We start from the raw sequence: 14053 nt of genomic DNA, 5'->3' as shown, positions 1-14053 counted from the left end.
ATGGAGTGTGTCAATATTATAAAACCCACCCACTTCCTGAAAGTCAAATATATCATTTTCATTCTTATAATCCAATAAAACGCGATTTATATCCTTTGATGGCCCCACGGTTTTAATACACTCTCTAATGAAATATGTAAAAGTGAAATTATTAGTACGGTGATAATCTGAGATTGCTATTTGCTTTACGTCGCACCGACACATATAGGCCTTATGGTGACGATGGGATAGGAAAGGCGTAGGAATGGGAAGGAAGCGGCCGTTGTATTAATTAAGGTACAGCCCCAGCATTTGCCTGGTGTGAAAATGGGAAACTACGGAAAAAGATCTTCAGGGCTGCCGACAGTGGGGTTCGAACTCACTATCTCCCGATTACTGGATACTGGCCGCACGTAATTTGTATCGGTAATCTGAGATTGCAACTTTTATTGTAATAGAAGGGATATATGTAAAATTGTAATAACCCTCATTTTGAAATTGTTGATGTAATTGAAGTTTCTGAGTTCACAAAAAAGGAAAACATACACTCTATTCACACAATCCTAAATTTTGCCTACGTCATTCACAGGGCTTCATTTAATATCATGTTTGATAACGTCAATTACCTTTAAAGTAATTGTTGATTTATTTCCTTATTTTGGTTATGGTATCACATTTTCGGGAAGGTTTATTTTTACAAGTTGCTTTCTCACTGGCACAGCAGGTCTTACGACGACGGTGGACTAGGAATGGGCTGAAGAGTGGAAAGGGAAGCAGTGGTGGCATTAATTATGGTACAGTCCCAGCATTCGCCTAGTGTGAAAATGGGGAAACCTCTGAAAATCACCTTCAAAGCTGCCGACAGTGGGGCACGAACCCACTATCTTCCGAATGAAAGCTTTCAGCTGCGAGCCCCTAACCGCACAACCAACTCGCTCGATCGGTAAGAATCAAGGGATTGGTGATATTATAAAGGAACTAGTACCGGTAATGTGATGTTCTCAGTATGTTATAAGAGGCATCACAACCAGTCGGTTCTGTGATAAGAAGTGGGTGAATTCTCTCATCAATCTTGAATATGTTATCCTATAAAATTGATATTTTGCCAGCTCAGGTAAAAAATTTTCTCAAAGTATTTGTGATAAAGCCATCAAATTTTTCACGAAGATAGACTAAAATTAAATTATCTTATCAACAACTAGAAAATGTTTATTTTACAAAAAAGTCCATTAATACTTTAAAGGAAACTTTCCATTATCTGCGAGGGTAGGCAACCAAAACTAGGTAAGACAAAATGATATGAATGCGGTAGTTTTAACTACGAAGTTTGGGACCGTTTCATGCAATACCTTATGTTGCTTCCGTGGACTGAAAATGTTGAAACGTGCGTTGACATTTATTGATATAACGAGTACAAATGTTACTGTAGGTCAGTAATATTTAAATCAGTAGTTATGGATCCACTGTGCAATAAGTGCATCAAATTTAATGAAAATAAAATTAATACTTTTCAAGAAAATGGCTCACAAATGGCTCACAAATTTTGGTAAGGTCTCACGTTCGGGTGCCTTTAATGCCCAAATATGGCCATCATGGACTCAGGAGGATTCCTATTCCCCAACGAAACATGCATAGCATATAGAAGACCCGATATGAAAATAATAATTTTTGTCGCATAATTGCCCCCTTTCCCGTTTTTGTGAATAGTTCAGTGAAGAACTGCGCAACATTAGGGTTAAGGAGAGTAACACTGATGCTCCATAAATGGGACAGCTGGAAGATATGGGTTAAGTCACCTGTGTCCGTGATTTTTGCAAAGAGGTCACTCCAACACGACATGGTCTGCTGTTTGATACCTCACTCTGCAGTTACTGGTAGCTGAACTATGGAAGCCCCACTTATGCAGTAGGTAGCAACGTCTTCCATGCTACATACGAAGTCTGTTTAAATACGTCCAAAGTTCTTCGATGCAGATTTAACCACCCCGGATATGATTTGTATCACAAAGTTTTTAAAATGGAACGAAACGTATCCATTGATATTTTCATTCTCCAGAAAGGTTCTGTCTAATTTCTCAGTTGCTGATGAACGTTGTTCACGTCTTTATCAACATATCGCCGGCCGAAAAATTAACATCAACAATCATTCGAGGGGCCTAGAAGCAAAAATGGCAGACTTTACTCTTTAGCGAATATGAATTAAAGTGTGGATAGCATTCTGCTAGGTAAATGCCATCTATGACGAAATTGTTGAGTTGCATATCAGTCAAAATCCTCCTCAAATATAACGTTAAATATTGCTGTTAGTTGGAAAGTCGGTAATCTTCGTGTAGCTTTGTGTTGTAGGAATGGCAATCTACATGTTGGCCAATCACAGCTGAGCTAGATGTCATGTGATTGATTGTATGACGTGTTGAAATTTTTGTATTTCAGATTTAATATTTTCAAGCGTTTCGTTCTAACAAGAGCTAAAACAAATTCGGTGAGCAATGCCCAAGTGTGAGGAAAGCTTCATTATTCAAGTGGAATACGGGTGGCTAAAAGTGTTTGTAAACCTGGCAAAAATATAAGCATAAATAACCCCATTGTAATTGAATGCACTGAAATTGCAAGACATCAACATATTATTGTTGACTGAACATTACAGAAATCAGTTGAAAACCTTGACAGCCTCGAGGTATTCACAAATTGACTGGAAACAACGGGGAATGATGTGACAGAGAATGAGGAAGAAGTCATTGAAGGAGAGGATGTTTTGTAGAAGGTGATGATTTGATGATTTAGATGCTCTATTTATGGGGATAAAACACTGTTAATATAAACTGAACACTCATTTAATCATGATATTCTGCCATTTCACTTTCAATTATGGCACTCTCCTTAACAACGTTGGATGCAGAATTAGAAACCTCCATCTGTTAGTTTCAAACCTGTCAGTCTACAATTATTAATAACGTAAGTGCTCAAACTTTATCGTAGATATTAGGTTATGTTGCATTTTAAAATGTTTAAGTGTAGAAGGGTTATATTCCGTAAACATGTATATATGAACGTATCTCCTCTGGTTACAGAGTACTAATAAATCAGTCTCTCCTGTAAAATTTGGTTCACTGGACAGTGCCAGATTTGCTTCTAGATCCTTCATTAGTCTTCTGGCCGTATGGTACATCTTGTGAGAGAAAATAATAGTACTGTCCGTCTGTTATCAAAACGTATTGTTTTTCAATTGCTACAACATAATGCTTTATTCCTATAGAGCACACTAACCTGACCTAATCCCCCTGGCATTAAATCCCTGAAGGGTCTTGGCCTACCAAGCGACCGCTGCTCAGCCCGAAGGCCTGCAGATTACAAGGTGTCGTGTGGTCAGCACGACGAATCCTCTCGGACGTTATTCTTGGCTTTCTAGACGGGATAGAGCACACTAGTTATGTAATTTGAAGGGGAATATTTTTAGTAATGCGTAGTAAGGCAATTTCATTTTCCTGTCTTTAACGAATCGATGACCTAGTTGTTAGCCCGCTTAAAACAAGAAGTTATCACTATGTCACTACCAAATCGAAAATTGATAATTATATAGTACACTATTTGAGCAAATCAGAGCAATTTTTACAGTAAAGTGTCAGTTTTTAAACTTTTTCAGTAAAAGTATGTATTATGTACAGTTGTTCAAAAGAAGAATGAGCACATTTCGTTATATGTTTCTCATTTATCAGAATTAAATTTAATTATCAAAATATATTTCGCTCTACCGAGCAAGTGGCTATGCGGTTTGAGTCACGTAGCTATCAGCTTGCATTCGCGAGGTAGTGGGTTCGAACCGCAGTGACGGCAGCCCTGAGGATGGTTTTCCGGGGTTTTCCATTTTCACACCAGGTCATGGTCGCTTCCTTCCTACTCCTTGCCCTATCCTATCCCTCCGTCGCCATAGGACCTATCTCTGTCGGTGCGACGTAAAGCAAACTGTAAAAAAATACATAAAATAAATCGCTCCCATGTGGATACTTAGTCCGTGGATACCCCACAATAAACAATGAATTGTTTTTTGAGAAAATAATCAGCACCTTCGGAAAACTAGTACAATACCAGTCGCCAGAGAACATTCATTGCAATAATTCCATGGTGTACTGTGACATGCGCTCGAATGAGGACGTTGAACCTTATAGTTAGTCATGGTAAAAGGCAAGGGTGTATTCTGCCCGAAGGCAGGTCCGAATCTCCGCAGAGGTGTGCCTGAGCCGGAGTTTACGTACGGTAGAGTGGCCAGTTCCTTTCCGCTCCTCCATTCCCTTACCCTTCCCCCCACCAGCACCGCGTGGCAACCCATCCAAATCTTGACCACGCCAAATGTTGCTTAACTTCGGAGATCTCAAGGGATCCGGTGTTTCAGCACGGTTAGGGCCGTTGGCATAGTTAGTCATGACACACCTACAAAATTCTCTGACTTATCACAAGGGAGCAAATGTATGGAATTCAACAATACGAATTCGTCGTATATCGCACTCTAAAGTTAATCGATAATGTTCTCCATCGGCTATATCCCCAATGACCTTCTATTTTCCGGTGCATCACTAATTGTAGGATCCTATACTTTTCGTAACGCAATACACATCCTAAATATTGAATCTTCTATCTTTAGACAAATAAGCTACATAAAGAGACAGAAGTATTGCTGTCTATAATTGCTCATATTTTCCGCCAAGGACATGTGTAAAGTCCATCGACAAACTCACATTTCAAAGGTTTACTTTCTTGCGCAATGTCTGGGTTAAAATGCACGCCTTCATTCCACACAACAATGTGGGTCACTCGTATTCCCAGATAATTTGAATTCTAATATCCCAGTTACAAGATTGTGAGCAACTGCAACGTGACCTCGAAAATGTTGTGAGATGGACAGCAGGCAATGGTATGTTGATAAACGGGGCTAAAAGTCAGGTTGTGAGTTTCACAAATAGGAAAAGTCCTCTCAGTTTTAATTACTGCGTTGATGGGGTGAAAGTTCCTTTTGGGGATCATTGTAAGTATCTAGGTGTTAATATAAGGAAAGATCTTCATTGAGGTAATCACATAAATGGGATTGTAAATAAAGGGTACCGATCTCTGCACATGGTTATGAGAGTGTTTAGGGGTTGTAGTAAGGATGTAAAGGAGAGTGCATATAAGTCTCTGGTAAGACCCCAACTAGAGTATGGTTCCAGTGTATGGGACCCTCACCAGGATTACCTGATTCAAGAACTGGAGAAAATCCAAAGAAAAGCAGCTCGATTTGTTCTGGGTGATTTCCGACAAAAGAGTAGCGTTACAAAAATGTTGCAATGTTTGGGTTGGGAAGAATTGAGAGAAAGAAGAAGAGCTGCTCGTCTAAGTGGTATGTTCCGAGCTGTCAGCGGAGAGATGGCGTGGAATGACATTAGTAGACGAATAGGTTTGAATGGCGTTTATAAAAGTAGGAAAGATCACAATATGAAGATAAAGTTGGAATTCAAGAGGACAAACTGGGGCAAATATTCATTTATAGGAAGGGGAGTTAGGGATTGGAATAACCAAGGGAGATGTTCAATAAATTTCCAATTTCTTTGAAATCATTTCGGAAAAGGCTAGGAAAGCAACAGATAGGGAATCTGCCACCTGGGCGACTGCCCTAAATGCAGATCAGTATTGATTAATTGATTGATTGAAACTTGTGGTTGCTGGGTAAGTTCTTTAACAAATATATTTCTTGTGTGCACACAACGCTGAGGTGGTGGTGATTATTGTTTTAAGAGGAAGTACAACTAGACAACCATCCAACACTAATCAGAGAGGAAAAATTGAAGGGATCCGTCACTTTTGAAGATTGAAGGTATCGGCCAAAGGAAGACAAGAATCACGAAGGGCGTGGAAACGAAAGACTCCGTGGGCCTCGAGTGCTCTTATACCATCGGGGTCGGAAAAGAACAAGAGTTGACCAAGGGAAGTCGGATAGGAACCTGGCACATGTAAGTGGAAGCAATGTCAGGACTCAGCTATGGGCCCCGTGGCCGACAACCCATGCTCCAAAATACAGAGCCCCTGGGACCTCTTTTAGTCGCCTTTTACGACATGCAGAGGATACTGTGGGTGTTATTCAACCGCCCTCACCCACAGAGGGAGCTCATTGCTGACCTCGATCTATTTTTTATATAATTTATTTATCATGCAGAACGGGCTCATGGGATTTTTACCGTCGAATAGGTTCTATCTCTTCATTTCCAAGATTGAGATTAATCTAAACGACATTTTTCTTCTTGTCCCACAAAGCCATGGCACAACTGAAATCGCCGCAATCGAATCAAGACACTCGGAAAAAAATGTCGCCCTACATTAAATTGAATCTCTTCTCACCTCATCGAATGTAACTATTTCGCACCTTTTATTCACGTTCATTTCATCCTTAAAATAACCTGAAATAGCACTTATGCAGTGAGGATTTACACCATAGGGACATTTAAGTTCTTTGCAGAGTTTCCTCAGATGGCTTTGTCAGGGAAGAGGAAACGAAATATGGCTTTATGTGATTTTATTTTAAGTAATAAGGTCTCTAAAAGAAAATCACAACTGTACTTCATACCATTTGGAGATTAACTTGGAATTTCTTTAACATAGTGTCTGTAATGATTTTCTGCTTCTTACTAAGAAATTTACAATCTTTAAATTGAAATTCTCTCTTCTTAATCTTCCCCTGTAGAATATTAATCCTACCTTTGGCTGAGGATGGACAACATTTAGCTCGCATAAATTACGAGTTGCATTCTTGAGTCGCCTGTTCAGAGTAGTATTGTCTTTTCGGCATCGGTAAGAAAACTAGACTGACCTTGAATTTCACTACAACTAGGCTGACCGTGAACTTGAACTTGAACTTGAACGCCTGCTGTTCTCATCATTGCTTCACTCACTTCGTGATTTTTGTTCCTTATCCTCTTGATACTCCCCACACTCCTTTTCCTACTGGGTGCCTTTCGCGATTTTACCTCAGTGGATAGGTAACACGGTAAATTTGGAAATATATGAGGCACCGCTCCTGGTTTAAATTTCCACCTCACACGAGGAAACTCAACGTTTTCACCATTCGCAACGAAACAATACGCCCTTATAATTAAATCTGCCGAAAAATGCAGGTCAAATATTCTGCTTTGACATGTCTTCCTTGCATCCCTCGGCAGTTTGTCCTCCTGGCCCAGATCGGCATGGAGATGTACTTCGGCTCTCACAACTGGACAGAAAATTTCAGTTCTCGTCGAAGGCGTTTGTTCATTATTCTTTTTCGTAGTGTAGGTTCAATCATTTGTTTCGCGAGACCACGAACCTGCTACGCAGGCGTAGCAGGGGGAGAGGTGATACTCCCACGTGGCGCGTCCCAGGTGGCGGATAGGGGGGTCCTAACCGGCTTGCCGGCGGACTTGAGGGAAATAAAATACCTCTCGCGGACCAAACACACTACCCCCTGCAGGTGGGGGACGCACATGTAGAATACACCCGCGGTATCCCCTGCCTGTCGTAAGAGGCGACTAAAAGGGGCGACCAAGGGCTGACTGAATTAGAACCATGAAACTAATTTTGAATCGTACCATCACGCGGGGAACACCATAGGTTGCCTGTACTTGCGAGTAGTACCACTAAATTCGGTACGAAATAGGTTTGTGATTAGTAGTAGTTAAAGCCTGGCCTGGTGGATTCCAGTACCCGTGCGTCGTACCCATGTGTGCAACACCGCGGGTCTGGGCGTAGCCTGTGAGTTGTGCCACTATATGAGCAGCACCGTGGGTCTGCGTTGCCTGTGATTAGTACCCACTATGTGAGGAACACCACGAGAATACCGGCGCCCGTGTTTAGTACACCTAGGTGGGGAACCTTCTCGGTTTGCGTTGACTCTGAGTTGGGCCATTGTGTGAGACACACCATAGGTCTGCGTTACTTGTACGTATTGCAATACTTGTGAGTAGTACCATCTTTTGTGGAACACCGTGAGTCTTCGCTACTTCTGATTAATACCCCAACATGACACATACCATGGTTCTATTTTACTCGCGACATGTACCATTCTGTGGGGCCTTAGACGTGGATTTTGCACCCCTTTTAGACACCAAGCATCATTGTGCTTTATAAGTGGTTCCTTGGTCGGTAATAATGTTATTTTCGATCTGTATTGAGTCCGATCCACTGGTTTTTGTTTGTTTGTTTTGTGTTTTGTTGAGTTCCTGTCCATCCATTCATTCTTCATGCCATATTTTATTTTTATTTTGGTCAGTGGATGCCTTTGCAATTTTTGTTCTTTCATTTCGTGCCATTAGGGGCCGATGACCTTCGATGTTAGGCCCCTTAAAACAACAAGCATCATCATCATCATCATGATGTTTCGTGAGAGTTTTCTGCTAAGTACAGTTCATTCATTGAAGGACTGGCGAACAATATATTTGCGCTGATAATCCTCGTATGAAGGACACCACCATGGGCGAGCGCTGTGTACGGCGGCTTGAAAAGTATTTGGCGCTCTCATCATCTACGATATCAACACCACATTTCGTGTTATTATAGTGGGCTATCATTTAAGATTTTTCCGTTTTCATGTCACATTCTCTGTCATCAACAGATAAGGAGAACAAATAAACACACTGAACGCCAAAAGAAAAAAGAAAAAGAAAAGCCCAGCCTGTCATTCACTTACACACTCACAGTAATGCGTTCCCCCGGACGTTACTTTAATAATGCGAGAGACAACACAGCACCTCTAACACTGACTACCATGGTGACCGGCAGAAGACTGAGAATGAGGAAGCTACTGAGACTGAGATCTCCAAGTCGAATATTGTTCCCAGAATTAGGGGTGTGAAAAGTAAGGGTTAAAGAATATCCAGCTTTCATTAAATAGATCAGCCACCACGAAGGATTACCACATAGCGAATGGAGAGACGGACTCAAGATGACGAGGAATGTAGCAGCAGTTCATGCTATGCCCAGCAGGTCCATGGACTGTAACCCAAGCTTGGCGAAACTCTGCGTATCGCTAGGCGTCATCAAATACCAACACTGCCCAGGAACTCAGAAGAAGAGGATTCATCGTCCATAAATAGATCCATAGCTTGGCAGAGAATGGAAGCTTTCGAAGGATCGATGTAATTACCTACAAAGGCAACAGTGTAGGATATAAAACGATCCAGCCATCCGCTTCGAATCCTCCACCAGTCATCCTGACAGTGTTGATCGTGAAAAGAAGGGAATGTACGAGCCCACAATCCCGTTCTACAAGGTGTTTATTATATTTGGGATGATTCCACCGGAATTATATATCACTTCGACTACATCCATACCACCCGATCGCACATACATTCACCGGGAGGGATTCAGTTATTACATTTACTGGTGACACAAAAGAGGTAGGTTGAGTGTGTGTTTTAGGGTAATCATCGCGATAATTCATGTAAGTTTTCGGCAGCTGTGACATAGTAAAAGGCAAGGATTGGAAGAGCTGTGGCCCTAGCTACAGCCCTAGTATTTACCTGATGTAATAATTGGGAAACTACGGGAAACAATCTTCAGAGCTACCGATGGTGCGTTTCGAACTTATGATCTCTAGAATTCAAGCTACATTCATATAACCCGTACAACTCATTTGATTACACAGTAATATAGTGTCATCTTCCCATCGCAGAAGTTCTTTAGATCACACTCACTGTAACAACAATATAATGAAAGCTACACTTCCTCGTACGGTGGCGTGTCCCTTTAGTGTTGACAAAATTATGAGATTTTATTTCCACCGAAAGCTTTATTCTTATCTGTGGGGAAAGTCATGCTCATGCTTAGCCATATTCGAGTAACGTGTAGCAAAGAGAATAAGTGATGTGTAGGAAAACGACAGCTGACTAACGTTCGGCGCACGCACCGACAAATGTCATTGGTTGCGACAAGCAAAGAGTTGCATGGAAGATGCCTCTATTTACATTTTGGAACCAATATTGAAATATTAAACGAAGTCTAGCTACCGGCTGAATATTGTTTATACAATGGAAGATAGGGTAGATCATGTGAGACTACTGGCAAAAATTAGTGCTATTGGGCTAGAAAAAAGAGTGACTGAATGCGTGGCTAAATTTCTAGAGAATAGAACTCAGAAAATTAGAGTAGGCGAAGCTTTATCTGACCCTGTAATAATTAAGAGGGAAATTCCTCAAGGCAATATTACTGGACCTATATGTTTTCTTATATATATCAATGATGTGTGTAAAGAAGTGGAATCACAGATAAGGCTTTTTGCAGATGATGTTATTCTGTACAGAGTAATAAATAAGTTACAAGATTGTAAGCAACTGCAAAATGACCTCGATAATGTGTGAGATGGACAGTAGGCAATGGTATGATGATAAACGGGGTTAAAAGTCAGGTTGTGCGTTTCAAAAATAGGAAAAGTCCTCTCAGTTTTAATTACTGCATTGACGGGGTGAAAGTTCCTTTTGGGGATCATAAGTACCTAGGTGTTATTATAAGGAAAGGTCCTCATTGGGGTGACCACATAAATATGATTGTTAATAAAGGGTATAGATCTCTGCACATGGTTATGAGGGTGCTGAGGAGTTGTGGTAAGAATGTAAAGGAGAGGGCATATAAGTCTCTGGTAAGACCCCAACTAGAGTATGGTTCCAGTGTATGGGACCCTCACCAGGATTGCTTGATTCAAGAAGTGGAAAAAATCCAAAGAAAAGCAGCTCGATTTGTTCTAGGTGATTTCCGACAAAAGAGTAGTGTTACAAAAATGTTGCAAAGTTTGGGTTGGGAAGAGTTGGGAGAAAGGAGACGAGCTCCTCGATAAAGTGGTAAGTTCCGAGCTGTCAGTGGAGAGATGGCGTGGAATGAGATTAGTAGACGAATATGTTTGAGTGATGTCTTTGAAAGTAGGAAAGATCACAATATGAAGATAAAGTTGGAATTCAAGAGGACAAATTGGGGCAAATATTCGTTTATAGGTAGGGGAGTAAGAGATTGGAATAACTTTCCAAGGGAGATGCTCAATAAATTTCCAATTTCTTTGCGATCATTTAAGAAAAGGCAAGGAAAACAACAGAGATGGAATCTGCCACCTAGGCGACAGCAGATCAGTAGTGATTGATTGATTGATTGATTGATTGATTGATTGATTGATTGATTGATTGATTGATTGATTGATTGATTGATTGATTGATTGATTGATTGATTGATTGATTGATTGATTGATTGATTGATTGATTGATTGATTGATTGATTGATTGATTGATTGATTGATTGATTGATTGATTGATTGATTGATTGATTGATTGATTGATTGATTGATTGATTGATTGATTGATTGATTGATTGATTGATTGATTGATTGATTGATTGATTGATTGATTGATTGATTGATTGATTGATTGATTGATTGATTGATTGATTGATTGATTGATTGATTGATTGATTGATTGATTGATTGATTGATTGAAGTAGACGCTGTTTAGGAAGACGTTGTCTAAGTCTTAAAGCAAGTCATCGTTTCTGCAATTGGCCCTTTGTCTTTTAGGCAACCTCTAAATTGAGGAACTGATTGAAAAACTCCATGAAATTGCATCCAGAACTGGACTTGATATCTCATATCAGAAAACCCACTACATGGAAGGATCTCTTCGGTACCTAGATGGAGAACCAATGAAAGCCCAATATGGCAAAATATCCCAAGTGTATGTATTCAAATACGTGTGAGAAGTCATCATACCTTCAGGACTGAATCGTGAACAACAAAGAAAGGGTCTCTAAACTATAACGAGCATACATACTCAGTGGGAACAGATGTGATATACAGTATAATCTATTTCCCGAAATGCAAAATTAAGGCATTAAAACGCTGTAATCACGACTGAAGCCCTATATGCAGAGTTTTAGCGATTATGTGGGAAAGATGTATGAAAATACTAAACGTTTAGTTAAAAATTATTTTGTTATTCAATGTGTTTTTAATCCCATGTTGAGAAAAATAGCCTTAGTATTAGACAGATGTAAGTTCAAAAAATTAGTCGACACAGCATGCAAGCACTACCACCAATAAAACCTTGTCAGAAGATCGCAAGAAAATCCACAGGGAGAAGATAAGGAGATTTGAGGAGAAGAAAAAGAGAAGGACATCAGCTAAATAAATTCAATCAAGCTCTTTAATCAGGCATAACAAAAAATGAGAAAAATTCACTTAATACATATTCCTGAATTGCATCATGCCAAAGATGCTTCTATTACGAACCTACAGATACATTAGCCATGTGAACTATTAGAACCACTTCATGGTCAAAGCAAAGCAAAGCAAAGCAAGGCAAAGCAAAGCAAAGTCACCTCCATACAGGCCATGAAGGCCCTTGGAGGAGTGGAAGGTAAAGGCTCCCACCATTGTTACCTCGGCGCGTGATGAAGTAGAGTGGTTAGCCCTACGCCCGGCCGCCTGTGCCCCCAGGAATTAACCTGGTACTCATTTTTCGTGCAGGCTGAGTGAATCTCAGGGCCATACGCACCTCCGGAAGTGGAAATCTCGTTTCTTAAATTTTACGACTTCCTGACGGGGATTCGAACCCCCGTCCTTCCGGGCGAATGGAGCACGTCTCTACCACCTCGGCCAGGCAGCTGCTAGACTTCATGGTCACTAAGTACAAATGACTATTAATTGTAACAACCAGAAATTTCAGCTCTAGTTTTATACTTGCTTATTAATACAGCTATAACAGTTTGTTTGGGAAGCGTTATCAAAAGTACGTGCACATAAAAGATCTTAGTAGCTGCTATAATCACTTCCTACGGATGTACCTACCCTTGTATCCGTCGGCTATATCTTTGTAAATCCCCCCCCCCCCCCCTGCCCCGGAGCGTTCTCAACAAGCAGCGCCGTAATAAACCCACCATAACATACATCCCACTAAAATTTTACGTGTAATAATGAAAACTGTATAAGTAATTTATGGCCCTTGCTCTTCTAACAGCTTCTTTGTTACATTAATACTCTCTCTTTCTTTACACAGTGCCCCTCCCTTCCATTTGGCGCGATTATTTATTGTTTATAAAGCGTTATAACTTAGTTAAAACCTTGCGACTCACCAATGTTTGTGTGTATGAAAGCACTTGTTAATTGTTAATTTTAGATTTGTGGCCGGCCTATCACCTCGTATAACTTACTGTTGCTAGTTAAGTAAGGAGAAAGTTAAGCTGAAAATTGGCTCCATTTTCTAGATGCAGCTCGCTTCATTGAGCATTAATTGCTTTCCATTTCTGCTCTCATTTTAGACAAGTTTTACAGAAAATTTCAGAATGCAATTAATATTTAATTTAACTTTAGTAATAGAAACGTAATGGGTCTTAACAAGTTGAAATTAACTTTGTCAATCTTTCGTCTACAATGCATTGTATAGCACAGTTAACTTATGATAGTCAAGTAAAAAAATAGCAGTTTAAGCGATAGATTATCAAATCTAAGATCACGACGTTTTGTGTGACAAATGTCTAAGACCTACCGAACGACGCCCTTTCCCAATGGCGCTGTAGGGAACTGAATAGTTGCCAGTCAGCTGATCTACCGATCGCCACTACCACACAGCGCAGATGCGTATGACTATGTGGGCACTTGAAATTTCACCATAATAACCCTGTGGATGGGAGTACTAGATTAGCATCCACGGTATCCCAAGCCTTTCGAAGGAGGTGACTAAAATGAGCGTGGGGTTGCGAACACGGGGCCCTGAGGTGAGTCGTAAGCATTACTTCCAATTACCTGTGCCAGGGTCCTCACTTTCATCTACTCTATCTAACGGTATTAGGTTTACGAGGCGTAGGGAGTCTTCCAATTTCACGCCCTTCTTTTTCTTCACCTCTTGAAGTGTCGGACTCTCTTCCATTTTCCCCACTGATTAGTGTGAATAGAGGATGGTTGCCCGGTTGTACTTCTTCTTAAAAGAATAATCACGACCACCACCAGCCTCAGCTGAGCCCTAGCAATGCTTCCGCTTACTTGGGTCAGGCTCCTATCTTTCATTTACCCCCATCCGACCTCCCTTGGACAAATCTTGTTCTTT

Source organism: Anabrus simplex, chromosome 9, assembly GCF_040414725.1.
Source record: "Anabrus simplex isolate iqAnaSimp1 chromosome 9, ASM4041472v1, whole genome shotgun sequence".
Classification (NCBI taxonomy): Eukaryota; Metazoa; Arthropoda; class Insecta; order Orthoptera; family Tettigoniidae; genus Anabrus; species Anabrus simplex.
Note: the sequence above shows the minus strand (reverse complement) of the source record.